Below are 21,373 nucleotides of genomic sequence, written 5' to 3'. Positions count from 1 at the left end.
TCCCCTCATAGGAAGGTTATATAAGGACCACAGAGCAGTAGGGCTGTGGTTGTCCTTCAAAGGGGAGGTGACCATGGAACAAGTCTGTAAAGAAGTCATTCCTAGCATGTAGGGTAGCCACGGCTAGAGAATAAGCTGCAGCATTTGGTCTAAAGCAATTATCTGGCGATAGTCCCTGGGGTCAGGGTCTGTGCCAGCTCTGGTGACTGATGGCCAGCTGTGGGTTGTTTCACACCCTGCCTGAACTCTGCCGGTGGTTGAATGTCACTCTCCAGGCCCCTGCTGCTCACAAAGTTCATGAGGTCCTGTGTCAGGTGGGGAGCTAAAGCTCGAGGTGCCAGCGGGCATCCGTGACTCCTCATGCCTGGGAAGAGCGATCTGAAATTCCCAGGGCACTTCAGCTTCCCGATAGCAGTCGTCACAACAGCAATGAACTTCTGCCTCCAAACTCGGCAGAGCAGAGCACAGGGCAATGGCCCTCCAATCCATTCTGACTAAGGGTCAACTCCTCCTCCCACATAAATCGACACCCTATATTATTCCCACTGTTCTCACTGCTAGAGGGGAGCTCTACAGCTGGGACCAGAGTTTTCCTGTTTAAACCAAATGCAGAAAACTGACTTACTAAAAAGGTCATTCATTTCAACTTTCCTGATCTAAGCAGCAGGGACTGAGTTATGTCACATTTGTGAGAGATAATCCCAAGAGAGGCTGGTTTTCCGTGATCACTGCGCATTTTAGTCCTGACTTTGTCTTGTAATCATCCTGGGCATAATTTCAAAAGTGACCATGTGCAAGGACTAATGTATAGACACATTATCCTAGCTCGGGTCCCAAAGGGGGATCATACTTCCAAGCCGAGATAACATTTTCTTTGGGATTTCTTCCTGAGTGTCTGCAAGGTGGGTGGGTGTCTCTCCTGTCTCTCATCCTCTCAGGGATGCTGCTCTTGGTTCTCAACACAAGACAGCCAGGCAGCAGAGGAGAGATTTAGATGAAGGGAAACATTTTTTTTAACCAAGAAGAGCTGCTACACTATCAGCACAGATTTTTGCAATGCAAACCATTAATGATTTGCCATGCCAGTTTCAAGAGAAAAGCAGGATCTTTATGGGTGAATGTAACGTGAGCATGACAGAGTTGCTAGGTGCATCAAGACATTAATGTCTTTTAACTTGCAGGAAAAAGCAAAGTTCATGCAGTGTGGATGAATTAGATACTGCCATAGAGTGCCAAGGTAGCAGGACCTTTTCTACTCTTCCTGTAGCAGAAAGAAATTAACCAGAGGAGATGCAAACTGCAATCCATGTCCTCAAGAAACCTCTGCTCCAAAATCTGAACAGGTGGAGGTATCCACAGAGAGAAGGGACAGACCCATTCTTTTGGGGCAACGACAGCTTCCAAATCAGTGTGTCATTGAGAATGGCAGGCCTCTTCCTCTAGTCTTTTCTGAACACTCGATTGAGTAGATTTTTTTAGATTTACATCTGTTCTACATTTTTATGAAAAATAAACCCAATGTACAATGGAGGAAGTGATTTAGAAAAAAACCCCTTACATTCTTAATATTAATGATAAGCATTAATTAATAAATTCAATCAACTCCTGTACAACGGACATAATGCTCTTGGCATCCCTGCAAGAAACAAAGCAGAACAATTATGAGTCATCAAATGTATTTGTCAGAGGATTTTGTATTGTAAAAAAAAGCCTGTTCATGTTAGCATAGTGTTGAAAGACAAGGAGTGAATTATAGCTTGGAAAGTGATGGGATAGATATAAAATCCAAGGGTCCAGAGGCCAACTGACTATATAGGCTCAGCTGGAGACAGAAAATACATGTTATGCATTTTTTCAATGGATTCTTCCATTTATCCTGTTAAGAAGTAGTGACTCCCCAAATCAAATGTGAGTTAGGCTAGAATTTTAATCATACTGGAAATGCTGCCATTGCAATTGGTATTTGAAGCTCTCCTAACTGATTGTTAGGCTGTTTGTTCTACTGTGAATGCAGAGAACCACCAATACAGAAACAGGAGCTGTGGATAACAGGACAGGCACAGCGACACACATGCAACTACATGAAAAGTGCGTTGCTTCTGATGCAGTGGCACGTATGCATCCTTCCATCATGGATGCTGGTATCAAGGGGACTCCTGGCCCTGTTCTGATAACCCAGAGAGTTTGCAGCAGCGTTTTCATAAAGATTAAATCTCCTTTGTGTTGTTGTTATTGCTCAAAGAGCTCTCTGAGAGGTGCCTCCAGGGGTACACGCACATAAGAATCTCTCTGTTGGCATTATAGTATTAATGATCAGGACTAACTTAGAAAAATGACATAACTATCTTTTTATGGTATAGTAGAAAAGCTTTAATTACTTCTTGCACATTTTTTGAGCAAAATAAATGTGGCTGCTATTGGAGACTAATTTTTTTTTTTTACAATAAAGACATGAAATACACAAATAGCATAGATTTATACTCACCTTCAGGGTGTGATTTTAAAACAGTTAATGAAGACTTTGAAAACTGATGGGGTGAGGCTGAAATTCACATAGAAAGGTACTGATATTGTCATCATTTAACTCTGTTTGTAGACTTGCAGAATATCAGGAGGCTTTCATCAATGTTATACTGGAAGTTTAATGGGTGCATGTTTATGTTCTGTTCCATAGTGAAAAATTAATTTTTATAGTAAAGCAGCTCTGACTCCACAATAATAATTTTTATAGATTCAGTGTAAGACTAAAAGAAATAACTTAAACAAAAAAGTGAGAGTCTATAGATTGCGTGCTCACAAAGGCTGAAATTCAGCTTTCTGCAAAGGCTTGCACTAGGTCCTGGATGTAAGTCCTTGACGCAAAGCTTTGATAGAACTTAGGGCCTTTTGCAATGATACAGAATTTCAAGAAAATCTATAAAACATCCAGTTTGATACAGGAATATACTTTGCAGAACTTTATTTTTCCTTTTTTTTTTTTTTTCAGTAAAGGAAGATCAAGTAATTGTGTGAATTGAGCTTAGTTTTATACCCAAACGAAACACTGGAATTTTATGTGCACTGGAGTTTCTCATGCCTACAAATCAGGGAGGAAAAATCAAACTGGGAAGAATTATGGTAATTTCAGATACTTCTATCCCAGCAGCTGTCTGCCCTCAGTTGGGTATGCTGTAAAGCTGGGATATCTTTCAGACACTCTCCAAGCTATCCAAAAGCTCCTTGCAATAGAATTTCTTATTTCAAGCATGTTTTTTCTTCATGAGGAACTACTAAAACTCCTCTCTGGGCCTCTGTGATATCTTGTGGGAGGCCCAAGTAAAATTTTAATTTTCAGAGGGTTTCATGCACTAATTTCTTTCTTTGTAATAACATTATTTAATTATCATAATAGGATAGGTTTTTATAACAAGTGCTTTCTTCCTTATCTGTTCTCCCATTAAAAACAGCACCACCAGAGAAAGAACATGAAGGGCTTAGTTAAACTCCATCAAGTTATGATCTCAGTACAGTGCTGTTCTCGAAGTTGTAATACTTATTTGACATGCATAAAAGTAATGTATAAATGAAGACAAATAAATGTCTACAAAAGTTTTTGTAGTGCTCCCAAACTAAATTACTTTAATTTCAACTGAAGAGAAGTTTTTATCCCTGTAAGCTAGCAAGGCAATACAATTTTTCAATTTTTCAAAGATAAATCATCACAAGAATTGTTTAAATTAAATCCTCAGCAAGATGAATGCATGCTAAAAAACCATAAGCTGGATTTCAGTATAGCTCACAATTGTGACCATCTACGCACTTGTGGAACTTGTCCTTATTTAAGCTGGCACCCTGTTAGAGGGGTTCTCAACCCACAGATATGCACCCACTGGCATAGTTGTTTAAAAATTGTGTTACTATAACTTTTTTTTTATTTTGGCTCCTACAGGCAATGGAGAGAGACAAGCACCTCCAAAGGGCACTTCATTTTAGATAGTCCTAGATATATGCTACAGGATAGGATAAATCTTTTCTCTAAGTGCCTGCCTTTCTCTTCAGAGAAAGCCTAAGACTAGCAAACCAGACACTTAACTTTGGGCTGGCTAAATACCCCAAATACATGAAATTACTGTCATGTGATGTCTCTGCTAGACAAGCTGGCAAACATTTTGACAGCACTTGGAAATGCTACTTGTCAGCCCTCCAGTCAGCCTACAAGCTAGAGATTGATGCTAGGGATTGAAGCAGGGATGTTAGAAGGTAACGTGTGCCTCAAGCAGCCGCCCCAGTTTGGTGTGGTGTATTATCTTGAACCTGTAACACAAGTGAGTTTGTGTTAACATCTGAGGTAGGGAACTGAGATAGTGAGAGTCAAGCAGATGGTCCGTTTGCTGTTTCTGCTTCTTCAGGGTAACCTCTGGCAGAAATGTGGGGCAAAGAGTAGCCAACACAGATAATACCCTGAACCACTGCAGCTAAATTTGCAAAAGATGCTGCCCCTCCTGCTGAAGGCATGATTTAAATTATTATGGAAGTTCTTAAAGGCATGAAGTTTGGGCCCAATTCTCACTCATTGCCCATTCTTCCCTTTTGTGCACTGAAAAATCAACCCTTAAATAAAAATGGGAATAAATTATGACATCTTCTGCTCTTGTATCTTTTTAAAATCCTTGGTATGGTTGTAGTTGTGAAAACTGTAGCAACACTGAAAAGATACTGATTGTAAGGATTTTTAAAACCATTCCCTATTACAGTTTGACTGACAAAGTGGTTTTTCTCTGGAAAGGAAGAGGCAAATCCTGCTTTTAAAGAACTGCAGAAGATAAACAAGAGCAGGGGATTGAGAAGTGCCCTGTGGATTGGTACGCCAAGATGCCTCGGAGCTGGCAGCTATGCGGACATCAGGAACCGGGTCTGTCGTGTCAGCTCTAACGTTATGGCGTGAAGTCAAAGCTATGCCACAGACTGAAACAGCCAGGATAATCCTGGCTAAGATTTATGTAGCCCACGGAGACCTGCTATGGGAAAAGGCAATTAGCACAAAACCAATGTAGTGAGTAGTGCAACTGTGCTGTTCCCTACTATAGATATGCCACTAAATCCAAGATACATAAAGGTATGCTATTAGCCAGGCATTCACAAATGCATGATACATACATTAAAAGAATTATCCGTAGTTAGTTCCAGTGTTCACTAGTAAGATTCCCTGCAGACTTGAATTTTAAAAAAATGGGGGTTTTTTGTGTTGTATAAAAGAGATTCCTATGGCATTTCTTAGTTTGACCCTCATTCTCCAACAGTTTCAGTTTAAGATGACTGAGAATATGCAAATGTATGAAAAAGGTAATTTTAGGCTTATAGTTATATAATTTAAAAAGACTAATAACACATTGGCTTATAATAAAATTTCCCTCATTATACAAATTTCCCTGTTTTGGTTTCCCTGGTTAGATATACCAGTGTGTTTAGTCACCAGTTTATGAGAGAAATACATATTTATGCTAGGCCTTTAAATAATATTACAGTGATTAAAAGTTATTTAATAAGAAAACCTATACATAGATGTGATGCTTTACAAAAACTCATTAAGAGGCAGTAACCTGAAGGTCTCTGGGTTAGTTACTTCAAATATTAAAATATTTTGCTATTCTCTACACCTTACCTTGTCATTTACACCTATATAAATGTGCAATGAATTGAACATGCTACTATGATAGAAACGGGATCTTATTGGCCATTAGTAACAGTTCCTTAAAGTGTACAGTTGTTATTATTTTTTCTAATCCAATGAATCTGATTTGCCATTTCCAAACACCTTGTCATATCTTCCAACTGTGCAAGCTATGTAAGAGTGCCACCAAACTTGAGTTCTCCCACTGGGATGGAGGTGGGGTACAACTGGACACTGATGGTGAGCGGCTGAACTGACAACGAGTTGGTGACTGCCACATCCAGCTGAGGGAAGCTGGAGCCTTTCCACAAAGGGGCTGAAAAGCTCATGAAACAGGTCCTATATCATTGCTCATTTCAACCTATCTATGCAAATAAACTGACTTGGATTTCAGCTTCTCCTGTGTAAACCTGTGTGAATATGGGAGCTCTTTCATAGCCTTTCACTTGAGTGGTCAGATGGATGAGTGGTGAGGTGGTCGCATTAGCCAAAATTCACAAGTTGTTGTGTTGACACTGTACTTCCATGTGCAGGTTAAAATACCTTCATGGGATGGAAACGCATGCCATGAAGCCTGACTCTCATTCTGCTTCTGTTTGTAACAGTGTAAATTCACAGACTTAGAGATACTGGCTGGCAAGAATCTGCCTTTGTTTCTACGAATAGAATTTAAATAAAGCCCAAATCTTTTTGTTTATAATATTCTCAAAGGTAAAGCAAACTCCAGTATCACTCTAAATATAAGCAGGGTAGTAAATGTAAATACCTGTAAGTAGTAAGGTGTTTCAACAACATTTTAAATGCTAAAAATATAATAGTTTATCAGACTAATTAAGGTACTTTGCAGTACTTAAAGTTTCAGAATTTTTTGTTCCAATGGCCAAATATGGACAAATAAGATACTTCAAAGCTGACACCAGTAGGCAGACTACTAAGCTTTCTAACGCAAATACTTTACCTCAATGCAATACATAGGGAAGAGAGGGCAATAATACCTAACTTTTTTTTTAAAGAAATAATACATACAAATATACTGCACAGTACTACAGTAGTAACAGATGTGATGTTATCACAATTTGACAGCATTTTCACATAAATTATTGTGTAAGCACAGTTAATCATTATGTACAGGTGGTTTGCCACCTGTTTAATTCAGTTTCAAGCTGATTTACACAGCTTTTAAGGCAAACATCCCCCCCCTCCAAAATTACAGTTTTGCCTGTGTAACAACTAATGTGGACAATTTTATTTCCCTTCACTTCCCACAGCTCTGCAAAGGTACACAGAGAAAGCAGGAGCTTCTGTTCCCCTTTACAGCCTTGTTTGAGCCGATAAATTGTAGGAAGAGTTGTTATAGAAGTAGTAACAGATGGTGCTAGCCCCTTCAAAATGAATTTTACCTACTATATGAACAGTGGCGATTTCCTCACTTGTGTTTCACCATTGTGCCTCTAACTCCATGTTTCTGGTTGTACACTACAGCCTGTGCAAAAGACCAGCCCCCTTTTACAAGCTAAAACTCCTCTTCTGCAGGTATTACACAGACCAATTAGTTATGAGATATAAATCCTGGTTCTTGCTTGGGTGGTCCTGATACTTAGCACATGTAACTTGTAAGGCATTGAGAAATGCTAACAGCTTTACAGTACAGGAAAAATGAAGCAAGGATCTCGTTGCACCTGCAGGTGGGAATCCCAGTATCAACATTAGCTCAGTGCACACGTTTATGCTAATACCACAAGGAAAACTAATTCTCACCCTGCTTTTGGACAGATTAGATTTGAATTTCCGTCTAAATTTTTCATGCTGTGGTTACCAGATTCAGCCTGATGTTGTACCCTGGGCTAGATTACAACTGTCACTGACCTTTCTTTTTTTTTAATTCTTTTTCCCTCAATTTGGGTTAAAGATCTAAAATCAATAAGTAGACCATGTTCCTACCAGGTATTCTAAAACCTATCAAAATATCCAGAAAACTTTTAATGTTATTAAGTTTCTTCTGACTTCGTTACTACATATCCTCTACCTGCTTTTAGAGATAGCAGCAGTCTTTTTGATTTGTGCCAGCACTTCTTTGAGCACAGGGGAGCACTGGTCTGGGAGGGACACTTTAGGACAATGGAAGAGATCCGCATTTCACAATATCGTCCAACCTCTATGTTATGTCAGCAATGCATCTTTTACCAGCTTCCATCATCTCTATTTATTATCACCTCCCAAACTCCTGTCTCTGCATTTCCCAGCTCAGGATGGGTTCAGCTTGCAGATCTTCCAAGCTGCTCCTCACAGCTCACTTGCTGGTGAGGACTCCGGAGGACCGAAATATTCCCCTTCCCTCCAGCTCTGAAATCCTCCTCTGATGCTTTTGCCTCCAAAATGTGTCCAAGATGATGAAAAGTTATAAAGTTAGGTCCTGTCCTGATTCCATTCTGTGCTCTATGTCTGCTTACTAGCAGAAGGGTAGACAGCTTTGGGTCTGCTTACATGGGAATTGTGATTTTGTAGGAGTCGAAGTAACACCCTAGTACAGAGATACAACACATCTTTGCATACATCACTGCCGACTCTGTTAGAAGAACATTATCCAGGCTGCTGAGATCAAGCTTTCTCAAGCTGGAAACACCAAGATTTTACAAAATGGCCTAATTACATGTTCTGCGCCCTTCTGTGTCCATCCAGTGGAAAAGGGGTGCCCCAAAGTTGAATTTCTCTATCCGGCCATTTCATTATTGGGGGTGTTATAATGCACAGACAGAAGATCAAAGTCAGATTTACATGTAAATTTGATGCTTCAAGAGGTTTTTTCTTCTTTATATGTGCTTATATCTGTGCATATATGCACACATTCTGCAACACACATCTCAGCAGGACAGAAACCCTGCAGCACTGCAGGAGGCTGCTACTACCTCTGATAAGAATATAACTATATTAAAGTGGGAGATAGAAGGAGGCACGAAATGCCTGTACGTGCTAAGCAAAAGCTCAGCTACATGTGCCTCTGAGCCCAGGAAAGAAATATATTGTTTGCTGGGTGCAATGTCCCAAGATGAGACGCTCAACACTGCTTACTTTTATAGCTCTCAGGTCTCATGTGCTCCTGGTGAAGTACCTGCTAGTAATAATCACTTCGTTAGTTGTACAGATTCAGTCTTCAGAAGGTTGTGATCAAGGTTTTTTATAAGTATTTTTAGCCTGCTGCCAAAGCTTTTCTGAGGAACACAAATGCCAGGAGGGAAGCAGTGATTTTCAGCACTTTGTTTTAGCAAATGCTTAGTTAAATTTCATTTAATGAAAACCAGAAAAACAACAATAAAAGGAGAGTCAAGGTGCATTTTCTCTAGTCTCTTATCAAATTTCAGAAACTTACTGCGGTAGGCAAGGTATAAGCGCAGCATCTTAAAGGTTGCAAAAACTTTTACTCATATAGAAGATTGTATTTCCAGTTTATCTCTAATGACAAAGAACAGAAGAGTTGTGTCCTTCCTTTAGAGCTGGGTATTGCACTCCTGACATAGACTAAGAGGGAAAAAGGCACTCAACCGTTGATTTAACGCACCTGTGAGGAAAAAAAAAGCACTTTCTATTCAGTTCTATAGGACTGACCCACATGTGGAAGGCGATCTTTGGGGAATGGTACTGCTCAGGACAAAGCTGTGGCCATTTGCAATGTAATACCACTTGGACTTGAGCTTTACCTCTCTGGCCATCACCCAATCTACCTGTGTGGCTGGGAGCTGGCAGAGAGGGCAGGTATGTTTCACAAGGATTTGGCAGAAGGGTATGACGGGGTGTTGTACAGAATTATGTGAATTACAGAAGTTTTATTATTCCTTCTTTCGGTTATGGGGTAGGAATATGGATGATGTGATCTAGTGTCTGGAAAACAGGTGGGCGGATCTGAAAGGCTTTTGCTGCTGAGAAGGGAGAAGTGAGTGGTGGTGACAAGTACATTTATCTTCAGTTTACTTATCTAATTTACTGGAGGGTCCCTAAGGGTTAAGTCTGCTGGAGAGTTTGCGAGTTCATCCAGAACATTTTCATGTCGGGGCACCCGAGAGCATCCCATTGGGCATCACCTGGATTTTGGGGGTTATTCCCTAGGAAAATGGCACTAGCATCAATTCATTTGCATGGGATTGAATACAGGTGGAATTTTACTTCTACATTTTGTTTTTTTAAGCAGTCTGAAATGGATTTTCCTAGTTAGAACTGCATGTAAGCACTGTAGGTTAGTGTATAGGTAACATAGGTGGCCTGTTTTATTGCAAGCTGTTAGCCCTGTTGAGAAGGTGCAAGAATTGTTTGATTGTACCTGACTATCATCTTAATGTGTCATTTACCTTCCTGCTTCTCCATCACTGGTCCCTGTCCAAATATTAGCAGGTGTGTATACACGATTATAAATGAAGGACAAGAGAAAACATTCATGCCAGCGGTCACTTAATGAGGGGACTTATTTAATTGAAATAATGAATCTGACTAAGTTCCTACTCTGATGTGATCTGACAAAAATGATCATAGGATAAAATTGCTGCTTGCTGATCCCCACCTATCTTACATCTCAACTTGCTGCAAGATTGAGGCAAACTGCACCAATTTACTGCTCCCAACTGCCTGATAATGGACACTTTGCTGTGCACTCTCCCTTCATTACAGCACAGGTCAGGGCTGTTAACAGGGGCTCTTGCCACTTTTGACAGATAGTCACTACCAAGATGAATGGCACTAGCCACATGACCACTTAGTACTATGCTTTTCCTTTCTAGCACCTTTAAAGCACTTATATTTTTTAAAAACTCACTTCATCTTTTAACTCTTTATTAACTAGGACAATCGATAGGAATCTGCTGAAACTGACCTCATACAATTCTTCTAAACTTAATTGTGTGCATCGCTATGAATACATCTTAGCATTTGTCGCATGACAGTAATGAGAGATTCATTTAAGCATTTATTTTAAATTCCTTCAGGACTTTCAGACAATTTGCTTAGATTTTCTGTATGTAACCTAGTGCTAGGTTTTAGAATGATTAAAAGCATAAGGGCAGCAATGACTGAATCAAAAGACTAATTATCAAATTTTTTCCTTTCTCATGAAAATCTTTGGGCTTGAGTTTATGGTTTATTGTAATGTAAAGAATTTCCTATGTCTACTTTTGACACTTTTGACACTATGTCTACTTTTGACTACTTTTGACCTAAATATTAACAATTTTCTCTTTAGCAAATTTTCATTTTACTAACAGACTTGGGAAAGGATACCTAAAGCATGCAAATGCCAAATGCCAAATACCAATGCATGCAAATAACAAAGTTACTCAGGTGCATTTGGTTAGCTAAGGCAAATTTTTTCTGAGACATTGGCAGGCGTAGTTTGAACACGTGGCTTTAGTTAGCTCACCGCATTACATGACAGAGCAGTAAATAGCATTTAATTTCAAAAACAGCAGAGGTGATTAGGCAGATAAACTTTTTTAGCAACACATTTATGTTCCTTTATTTTTTGCTAATGGTAGTTTTTATTGAAGTCTTTCAGAATTCCTATGTATGGAAACAGAAAATTGGCTCTTTGTATCATCTGGGATGCTACACTCTCATCGTGCAGCAGACCAGTGCTAGAAGCTGACCAAAATGTGTTCAGCCAAAACAGGATCTTGGTGCAGAGGTCCTATGTAATCTGAAAGTCTTCTCAGCTGTGGTCACTTAGCGAAGGGCCTTTCTCAAACTGAAAGATCAGCATATTTTGAGCAATAGGTGTAACAGGAACACGAAGCTAATTTTTAAGGGCCAAGTACGGAAGTTTTGGTGAAACTGATATTTCATAGACAACTACCATGGAAATTCTCCGTCCAGCTTTCAGTTACTGCACCTAGGTGCACTATTTTAAGCAGTAGCATGCAAGAAACTGCACCAAATCTGCACACATGACTTGATGAGCCTCCAAGTGGAGTTCAGAAGCAGTTCTCCTCTACTCCTTGGCAGATGGCTGGAAGACAGGCAGGTCTGCTAGAGAAGACCAATGCATTCTCCAACCTTATGAAGATATGCTTTCCTTTCATGGTGTCTGTTTACCCCTTCTTCTTTGTTCAGCCTATATGTATATCTTTCCGATTTCACTTTTATGCTGTGCTTCCCCCTGTACAACTCATAGGGTCAACATCCCAGAAGACAGAATACTGTGGGCCACACGCAGGCAAGAAGGCTCCAGCTTTGTTTTTTTCTCTTCTGGTGTCTCCAAAACCAAGGGAACCAGCAGAAAAGACTGGCACCTTAAGGTTTTCTTTCTCCCCTTAATTCAAGATATAAGAGAAAGACTGTGTGGCAGTGCATGTCTCTCAAGAGGCAAATATTGTGTAAATATTTCTCATTCCTACACATGAAGTAGGCCGTGCTGCTGGGACGAGGGAAGCAAGTATAGAGAAGCGGACTCACAAGAGGTGGTGTCTTGTCTTGTTAGGAAACTGCTAGGAAGCCCTTTCAGCCCTGGATGTGAATATTTTTCTCTCCTGTCTGGATCTGCAATTCCAGGATCGTATCCAGACCCTGCTTCTTCCATCTTTCTGTTTACTGTAACAAAACAAATGTCTGAGCATCTCCTCAAAGTTTTTCACTGCTCTTGGTAGAGTATGTGGAGAATTGACATCTTCCATTCCTTTGGCATAGGTGGCTGCTGGATTTTCACACCCTGACCTGGCAGCTGCTTCATCTCCTGTGCTGACCTGTGCGCCTCAAATCCAAACTGTTTTAAAGGTAAGAGGGATGGGAGCACACATTCTATATAGGTCAGGTCACGTTTTCTGGCTGTAATTCCACTAATAAGACTTTTTCTCCAGGCTACAAACAAGAAAAATAATCCACAAAGTTATGATTCCTCTGTATTTTTTTTTTTGTAAAAAGAAAAGTACTTTGGGTCTTTCTGACTTGTTTTGAAAAATGTTTTATTTTTTTTCATATTAACACACAGAAGTGTGATGCTCCTTGATTCTATAGGTGACTCGTGTCATTACCCTGCAGGCAGAGACCATTGCTCTAAAGACAAACCTGCATCCATGGCAACATGTATTTCAACACATATATTTTCAAACATATACAAGGGCAATCTCTATATAATATTTGTGCTTTAACACAATCATGTGGCCTGTAACATGTGAGCTGAGACTGCTACGGTCTCGCTGCCGGTGCTCCGCGCTACGTTTCTAGCAGGCGGCTGCCCGCGGCTGCCATTTTACTCAGCAGGGTGGGTGCCGTGTGGCACAAGGAGACTTCATTTTTGTTCTTTCCTATTTTGTTGCTTTCCTTAATCTGAAATAAATGTCACTCAGATGGAAAGCACATGCCTGCTCTCTGTCCATGGAAAAAAAAAAATAACATAACAATTATCATGACTTCGATTAACAGCAGCAGTGACCCGGGGGTCGGGCATTTCCCCAACATTAATGACCACTCAGGTTAAGGGCCCCCTGCTTGACGTCAGGTCCTCAACTCTTCCAGCTGGTCATTAACAGGCAGAAATGCCTGCTCTCAGGGTCATTATTGTTTAATTAATGCAGACTATAAAACAGTTTTCACATAGTTTCACTCTATAAAATCTCTAGCAACTGAATAGTATCTCTAAATTGAAAGCACGAGAAAGTTATTTTGTATTAGTTATTAATTTGCCTGCTTAATATGAATACATAATTAATGATACAGGACAATTTTAGGGAAAGATCTAATAGAAATAATTACACTGAACTCGCAGGCTTTTAGGGTTACAAGTAACTGTCACTCAGTTTACACACAATTAGTGTTTTTCTCTCTGTGTAATTCTTGATCATTTCACCATGCTTTGCTCTTGACAAACAGTCAAATTATGTGGTTACAACTGCTATTAGATTTACATTGCATTGTCTAATTCACTTTGCCTCATGAAATTAGATGAATTATTAAACACATAATCTGTTATTCCCTATTAAAATTAATTGATTTTCATGTCAGTTTAAAAGTAATGAGTTGTCTAGGGATATTCTCATAAACCTCATCACATAGCAGAAAGATTATTTATTTCCCATCATTTCTGATAATGATCTTTAGAATATCATACCTCGACTCCTTCACACAGTAGCAAAAATATAATTACTCCAACACAAGCTTTTCAGCAGGCTTGCGCAGAATGCTTTCAGCTGTTCTGTGTCAGAAAAAAATATGTAAAAGTTATAAATTACCTGAAAAACAGAACTACCTGTTAGCAAAGTTACTTCAGATTTACATGAATGTGACAAAGACCACAGGCTAATCCAAGATTATAAATTTTCTGAAGATACTTTGATGACATTTAAAAAAAAAAAAAAAGAACGAAAGAAAAAAAGAAAGCAAAGTGACCACACGGGGTAAATTGCAGTCGTCTTCTTGGTGGTAAAATGAGCGGTGAGGTAATCTCCTCCTAAATTAAAGCAATACCTTGACGGATTAAAAATCAAACAGTCTCATGTTAAAGTGGAGAAAACCATGAGTAGTAGCTTATGAGAGACATGTTTAATATGTTATTCCTTAGAGTATTAATATTTCAGGGACTTGCCCAGCTGTGTCTGAATTTTACAATTAATTTTATTAATTGATTATTTTATCCAAATGTCCTCCCTTCATCTCCCTTCTCTCCCCAGCTTTTTTCCCAGCCTGCTTATTTTAATTTTGCTGAATTCAGCTTCATCAGTTGGTATATTTGACATTGTTATACTCCTATAGACGTCTATAAAGCCCCATTCAGATCCTTTGTCTGCAAGCAGCTCCACTGCTTCATGCAACACATTTCACCAACTCACTTTTAATACTCCTGATTGCAGTGCTCATCTAAACCAGTGGCACTGGCATCAAACAGTGGTCTCCAGCCTGTAGCATTGACACAATAGCTTCCCAGGGTTTTGAGAAAGCTGCTAATTTCACCTTTCAGCTGAGATAAAGCGCTTGCAAAACTGAAGCAGTCCAACAGTGTTCCACAACATTAAAGTTCCTAGGATTTCAGATGAATAGACTTTCTCTTTATTTATTTCTTTCTACAGCTCATTCCCATTTTATGCATATGATTGCTATTTACCAGGAAACAAACATTATTTATACCTCGCATTTTAAAATCTTGAAAGGTTATGTGTTCCCTGACTTCCTTCTAACTCTGACTTCTAATACATTCTTTGACTTTTCTTTCTTTCAACTCTCAGAATAATAATTTCAAAAAAGCCCAATTATGCTTCCTTTAAACATGTCTCTGTTTCACTTCAATCCAAAAAATGTAATGGCACAATGAAAATTAAAAACGTTTGAAGGAACAAAATAGTATTTTGCTATTGTTTTCATGGACTCATTACGCGTAAGCCTACAAATATGTCTAAATAATATTTATAGTATAATTTTAAGCATTTTGCAAAGCTTATTGAATTTTACTTTGTATTAGCATTCTGAATTTCTAGGAGTTTTAATTCAAACAGGGAGGAGTCACAACCCTTTTAGAAATATTTGGCTGAATACATAAAAAGCAGTGCAATGGCAGCATGAAAATGCCTGTAGTTAATCTGTCTACTGATATCCAAACTATGGTTTTGTTTACAGGGTTCTTTCAGACTACTGAAAAGGTACGCTGGGTTAAGGCGGGTGGTTGTTCCTCCCAAAGCCAATTTGCCTGATCTGCCGTCTGGTTTGGGTTTCGCAGCTATTCTTTACAACTACCATCACTACAGGATCCAGATACTTTCTGCATAAACTACATCATGAAATGAGTGACACTGAGGGACTTTGTGGAGTTCCTGTGTGTCTTTCACAAAGGTGCTACTAATGGGAAAGCCTGTATAAAACAACTCTTCTTTTTTGTTGTTTTAATTTTCACCATCACCTCCTATTTCTATTCTGGTGGCAAGTCTCTACAGTCTCATCTTCCCCAAAAGTCACTCTGCAACTTGTCAACATTTTGTCTTATACTCTTGCAAAAGTACTTCATTTGTTGTGGTCTGAGCTGCATTGTCCTGGACAAGCACAGCTGAGGAGTCACCTGGTTAAGTTCTTAAACAATAGGACAAGGATCTGACATGGCAGTTCGTCCAGTGAACAGCGAGCTTGCCATGTTCTCTGCTTCATGTTTTCCCTCATATCAGCTACATCTTGCTTATATCTTTCCTACTTCTTTGCACAGATGATGACTCCTCATATGCAAAGTTTCACCTTACCAGGCTCCTGTAAGAGGTACCTGGGAGGTCACTTTCAGTGAGGTCTGTCACCTCTCTGCACAATGGTGAGAGGTCTCCTGTCTTTACTGGAGCAGAGCAGGGACAAGATTCACCCCTATGGAAGAGATCCCTGTGGGTTTTTCAGGACCTTTTTGACACACCACACCTTTTCTCTCCAGTTAGACGTGGTGAAACAGATATGGTGTATCAACTGCTGATTGATCTTGAAGACAGAAGCCAGTACTAGTTTGCAAGCAAAATCTGAGGTGAGGAGTTAAGTCATCACAAAGAGGCGACTTACATCACCAAAGCTGCTTCCACTCTATGTCCTTTCTGACAACGGAATGGCAGCTGCTGTCTTGTGATGACAAACTTTAGTTGAACCCTAAGAAGTGATTTGTGTCTTGAAACAGGGACAAGAAGCTTTCCATACGAGATGTGAACTTCTGGAAGGTGGCTTAGGCCAGTGAAGGTGCTTGGTGCTTGCTGACTCAATTTCCTTTGAACTCCATATCTTTGCACATCCTGGGACTAGCTCAGGGGGTCACTGGAGATCTTCCCCGAAGATCAGCTCCATGCCAGGAAGCAGCCACCGGACCTGACCCATGAGCTTGCAGGGCCAGGGCCAAGTGGGGCTCTTCCCCAGCTTGCAGGACATGTAGAGTGTCACTTAAGAGGCTCATGTCCTTTCCCAGGGAATACAAGATGCAAGGGAGAGGAGGAGCCCAAGAAATGGCCTGTAACCTTCATCTCTAGGAGGAACAAGGACTGCCCTGACTGAGCCAGTGGGGCTTTCAAGAATCCAAATGTAGCGATAACCACACAATCGCTATTCCCCTATTAAAAACCTCTGATCACTGTAGAGATGAGGCATTTCTGTAGCCCCACAGTAGGGAGCATATACCCACCTAATAAAGCCATTCCAAGAAGTTACCCCAGGTCAACACAGCAAAATGTAGCTTCTATATTATCAAGGCCCAAATAACTTGCTTGGTATTATTAGTGAAAATTAAGATTCCACCTACCTAGTGGCATTCCAGTGGCAGCATAGCTCCAGGGAAATGTGTCTCTGTGAAAGATACCATGAAAAATGCATTTATTACTACACTCTTGTATTTATTAAGAACACTACAAAAACCTAACATCATATCAGCAATTTGTATCTTTATTTTACTTTAATAAAGCATAGCTTTCTAATCTTGATGATTAAAAAAGGGATAATTTCAATTATTAATTATTTATTCAGTAAGTATGTGTATAATAAATTCAAGAAGGTATTTACTAGATGATTACTATTATTATTTATTATTTGTGTTGCCTTAACTCTTAGTACAAAGATTATTTTCTGAACTGTAAATGAGAAATGATAAATGAATTCTGCTTTTAATTTTAACAGTTCCATCACTCCAGTTTGTACAATTTCTTCTTTCATTATACTGGAAAATAAAGAAAAGCCAATGTATATCTTGAATTCCTCCATCTATTCCAATATTCAATCTGAGTTTTGTGAGGATGGTGTAAACAACAAAATATTGTTGTTTATGAAAGACAGAATAAAAAATTAAATGAAAAATGCTGAAAACCAGGATAGTGGTATTCAAAAACAGATTCCTATTTGGTGCCATTTTTTCTTCTGTGTAAGCTACATCAAAAGTTTTAGGACCATTTTGGGTCCAAAATGCTATGCAGAAAGAAGTCATTGTGATAGTTTTGGTCACTGCTGAGGTGATTTCTACAAGGATGCCAAACTATTGTGTTAATGTGAGATTTTTCTATCACATTCTTGAAATGGAAATTTAATCTGTTCCTTTAGACACCAAGCAAATTCTTTGCGTTATTAGCATGGAGCCAAATATCAAAACATCTCTGTGTGCACAGTGTAACCAGTTTATTGGGAAGAGGTAGAATGGTGGCAAATAAAGTTTTATGTCAGGCAACTTTTGGAATAAAATTTCCAGCACTGAATATTCAAGTGCTAAACAATGAGGAGCAGGCTGAATGTTGGCTTTGGTGCCAATAATAATACATAGAGGAAAACAAATATAAAACTTCAAAACCTTACAAATGTAAAAATATATGTATTTGGCTGTCATACTCAATTGCCAAAAAAAAAGAAGAAAAATCTCCATACACACCCAGATGCATAAGCTTGCAAGGAGAACAAAGACTGCTATAAATATTCTAAGAAGTCAATAAAAAAACTAGGAGTGGTTAGTTCTCCTGTGTAATGGGCTGCCATAAAAGCTTTTATTGTTAAGGGAGTTACTTTACTAAGAGCAGTATGAAGAAAACTGAATGAATGTGAAAAATTGCATGCAATAACCTGAACTGAAAGATGATTATCAACCTCTGAGTTCTATGCTTTTGAGTGGGTGCTGCTGTTAGAAGATTGCCATTGTGGTTAAAGAAAAGCTTGTTTTGTACTGCTGTCCCTCCTCCAGGTGTACAGAGAGTCAGTGTGTTCTTCCCCGGTGCCTTTGTCTGTCCATATTAAATGTCATTTTTTAAAATTGAAGGGCCTGATCCTGCAGTTTTGCTTTCAGGAGGCACTTCTCCTGTGTGCTGGAACATTTCCATTGAAGTAGTTTTTAGGATGTAAGGGTCTGATGGCCTGATCCTGGAAGGAGAAGCAATCATGACTCACTGCGGCAGCTACATTGCACTGAACCGAGGAGAGTGTTAGCCTTCAGGCCAGAGTTTGTAAGCAGAGCTTGACCTGAAACCACAGAACTCATTCCCTCGCGTGACTCAAATGACTGCTGAATCCACCACTTCCTGGGAATAAAAGCAAATTTTCTTTTTTTTCTTTTTCTTTTTTTTTTTTTTTTTTGCTTAGCAAGGTATTTACAAGTACACTGAATGCACACATTGGCAAAAAATAAAAACCCCAAAAGATGTTTCTCTTACAGCTGCGAAGGAAGGAAGTAAAAGACGTGGTTATTTCTATACTTCACTATATGGGAGGTGCTATGGGAGTGCTGTGCTAATTAGGACCTTATCAGTGGCTAAATGAATAGGCAGGTATCATACGCATTCCATGTCACTTCAAAGGGAGCTCCAAACTCTGAACATTTACAACATCAGGCTTTTAGATATTGCCACTTTACAGAATATCTTTCTGCCTTTGATTCTCCGGCTAGGTTTTTTTTTCTTTCCAGCACTTAACAAACACAACAAGGCTGCAAATCAGAAACCCAGTAGATATATCTGCTTAGAGTTTCCCACAGAAAACGCTAAGGCACCGTGTTTGGTGCTTCTCTTTCACAATTTTGTGTGCATTCACAGTTTAATGTTCTTGCTGACATTCTCAGAGATCAAGTTAAAGAGAAAAGCACTAACATCAGCTTTGCTACTTCTCTTTCTGTTCTGTTTCCAAGGAATAAAGGTATTTTGAAAGAAAAATTGAAAGGAAGATATTGTTTGATCTGCAAAATCGTTGTGATGAGAATTGAAAGCGTGGGAGTTGGACCTGTCTTCATAAATGAGAACCAGATTGTCCCTAGAATTGCAGAAATATGCCATGGTTTTTTCCTACAAATCTCAAAGAATTGGCACACTGAATTAATATAACTTTAATTAATATTGATATTTATAACTTTAATTTATCCAAATGAAAATACCATTCAGAAGCTCTGAAGCACTAGCGCTTTTTTGACGTTAGCAGACCATATACAAATTTCAGCTAATTCTCTATACCAGACACTACTCTGTATATAAATACGTTTTGCCCTGCATTGGCCATTAGGCTAATCTACTCGAAGGTTAACAAATCGATGCTGCTGCCAGCGTACCCTGAACACAAGAGAGGAAGCACTGTGCCGCAGCAGGAGCCTATTTCAGTGATGTGAGGCTCTTCTGAAGAGTGTCTAGCCAGAAATAATCTCTCAACAAGAAGGAAGCATCTTTTGGACTGCATAAATGCCCCTTGGGGAGAGAGAAGGCTGGTTTCAGACCACTTGATTCCCTAGATTTAGTTTCTACTAAGCAGCCATAAATTATATAAACCTCAGACTCCCTGGAAAAAAATTCCCACACAACACAACTCTTTACCTGTAGCTGCTTTTTGGAGGAGGTTCAGTGGCTATAATCACATATTCCAGGCTATTTTGACACCTCCAAAAAAGAGCAACAGGACTGGTCCTTTATTATTTTCAGGTAGTGTATGCGTTTTGTACCTGGGAGATTAAGGGTACTGTCTGCTCTGCCTTTTGCCTATAAGTCTGACCAAATCTCACCGGAAGAATAGGCTGCACATATCAGGTTGAAAAGTGCCTTTCTTGCTTCTTAGCATCAGGAAGTTCTCTGAGCCCACATCTCCAAGAGGGGATAGCAGATCCCTAAGAGGGAGTGCCTGGTCAGGTGTGTTAGACCCAGCCAAATTTACCACTTTTACCTGATGTGTCCCTAATGGAGGCCGTATTTGGCAGGGAAGTCCACCACATTTGTCTCTTTCAACTCTGGGTGTCGAAACAGTTGGTATAACCATTAGGCTGGGACCTGGGGATGGATGCACCCTGATAGGACACACGTTCTCAGCAAAACGTGTTGCTGGTGGTGATGTGGCTGGTGGCTAAGATCACCCCCAGGCACGTGAGATGGAGGACATGGTTTGATGTGGCACTTCGTCCCATCCGGCCTCTGCAGGTCCAACCCGAGCTGCTTTCTGTTGCTTGCACAATACACCTGCTATAAATCCCAGCTAAACTTAGTAACATCTACCTTGTTTGCAGCATTTCCGAGTGAAGTTAAGTTCTGTTTCTCTCACTGTTGTTTGGATGAGATAATAGACCAGCTGGAAGAACCCAGGAGTTTTCCAGCTGGAGAAAGACTTCTGAACATTGCACTGAGCTGGAAACAGCAGAAAGCTATGCCAGGCTTGCAGTTAGAGGAGCAGCTGTGTAGCAGTGGTTGCACAGCTTTCTCGGGGAAAAAAGCTCAGCCTTTGAAACTTCCCTTTGAAATTTAAAAGGTATGTTAAATCACGATTCTGACAAAAGTAGTTGTGCAAATGGATATGCTTGTAACACTACCAATATTACGCATGTGCTTGGGAGGTCTCGGCATCTCCAAGCATGCCAGAACTACTTCATTTTACTCCACACAATTGTAGATATCCTTTCTTTCTCATCCTCCCACTCGCGAGCATTGACTTACTGCTTTTCAGTGAGTTGCTTAAACTGCCTGTAAGGCAACAGTCTTTACTAAAGATGTGCTCCCTTGTCATTTCCCCAGGAAATGAAGTGTATTCTCAAAAGCCATCATAATAAAAAAACATACTATAAGAAGCTTTTAGAGAATAGTTATGGCTGAACAAATAGAATCACCAGAAAGACCAGTGCTACAGCATTACTCAGGCAAAACTTCCAATGCAATTAATGAAAGTTTTCTTTGAAAATGACTTAATATTGGATCTAAAGAGACATAATTGAGAAAAAATGCATTATCATGTTGGGCTACATTTGGTCACTTGTTGAGCAACAGTAGAATATTTTGTTCATAATGAGAGCTTATTGAGTTTGATTGCCTTAAG

The sequence above is a fragment of the Chlamydotis macqueenii genome, chromosome 2 (assembly GCF_036417535.1).
Source record: "Chlamydotis macqueenii isolate bChlMac1 chromosome 2, bChlMac1.mat, whole genome shotgun sequence".
Taxonomy (NCBI): domain Eukaryota; kingdom Metazoa; phylum Chordata; class Aves; order Otidiformes; family Otididae; genus Chlamydotis; species Chlamydotis macqueenii.
This window is presented reverse-complemented; position numbering follows the sequence as displayed.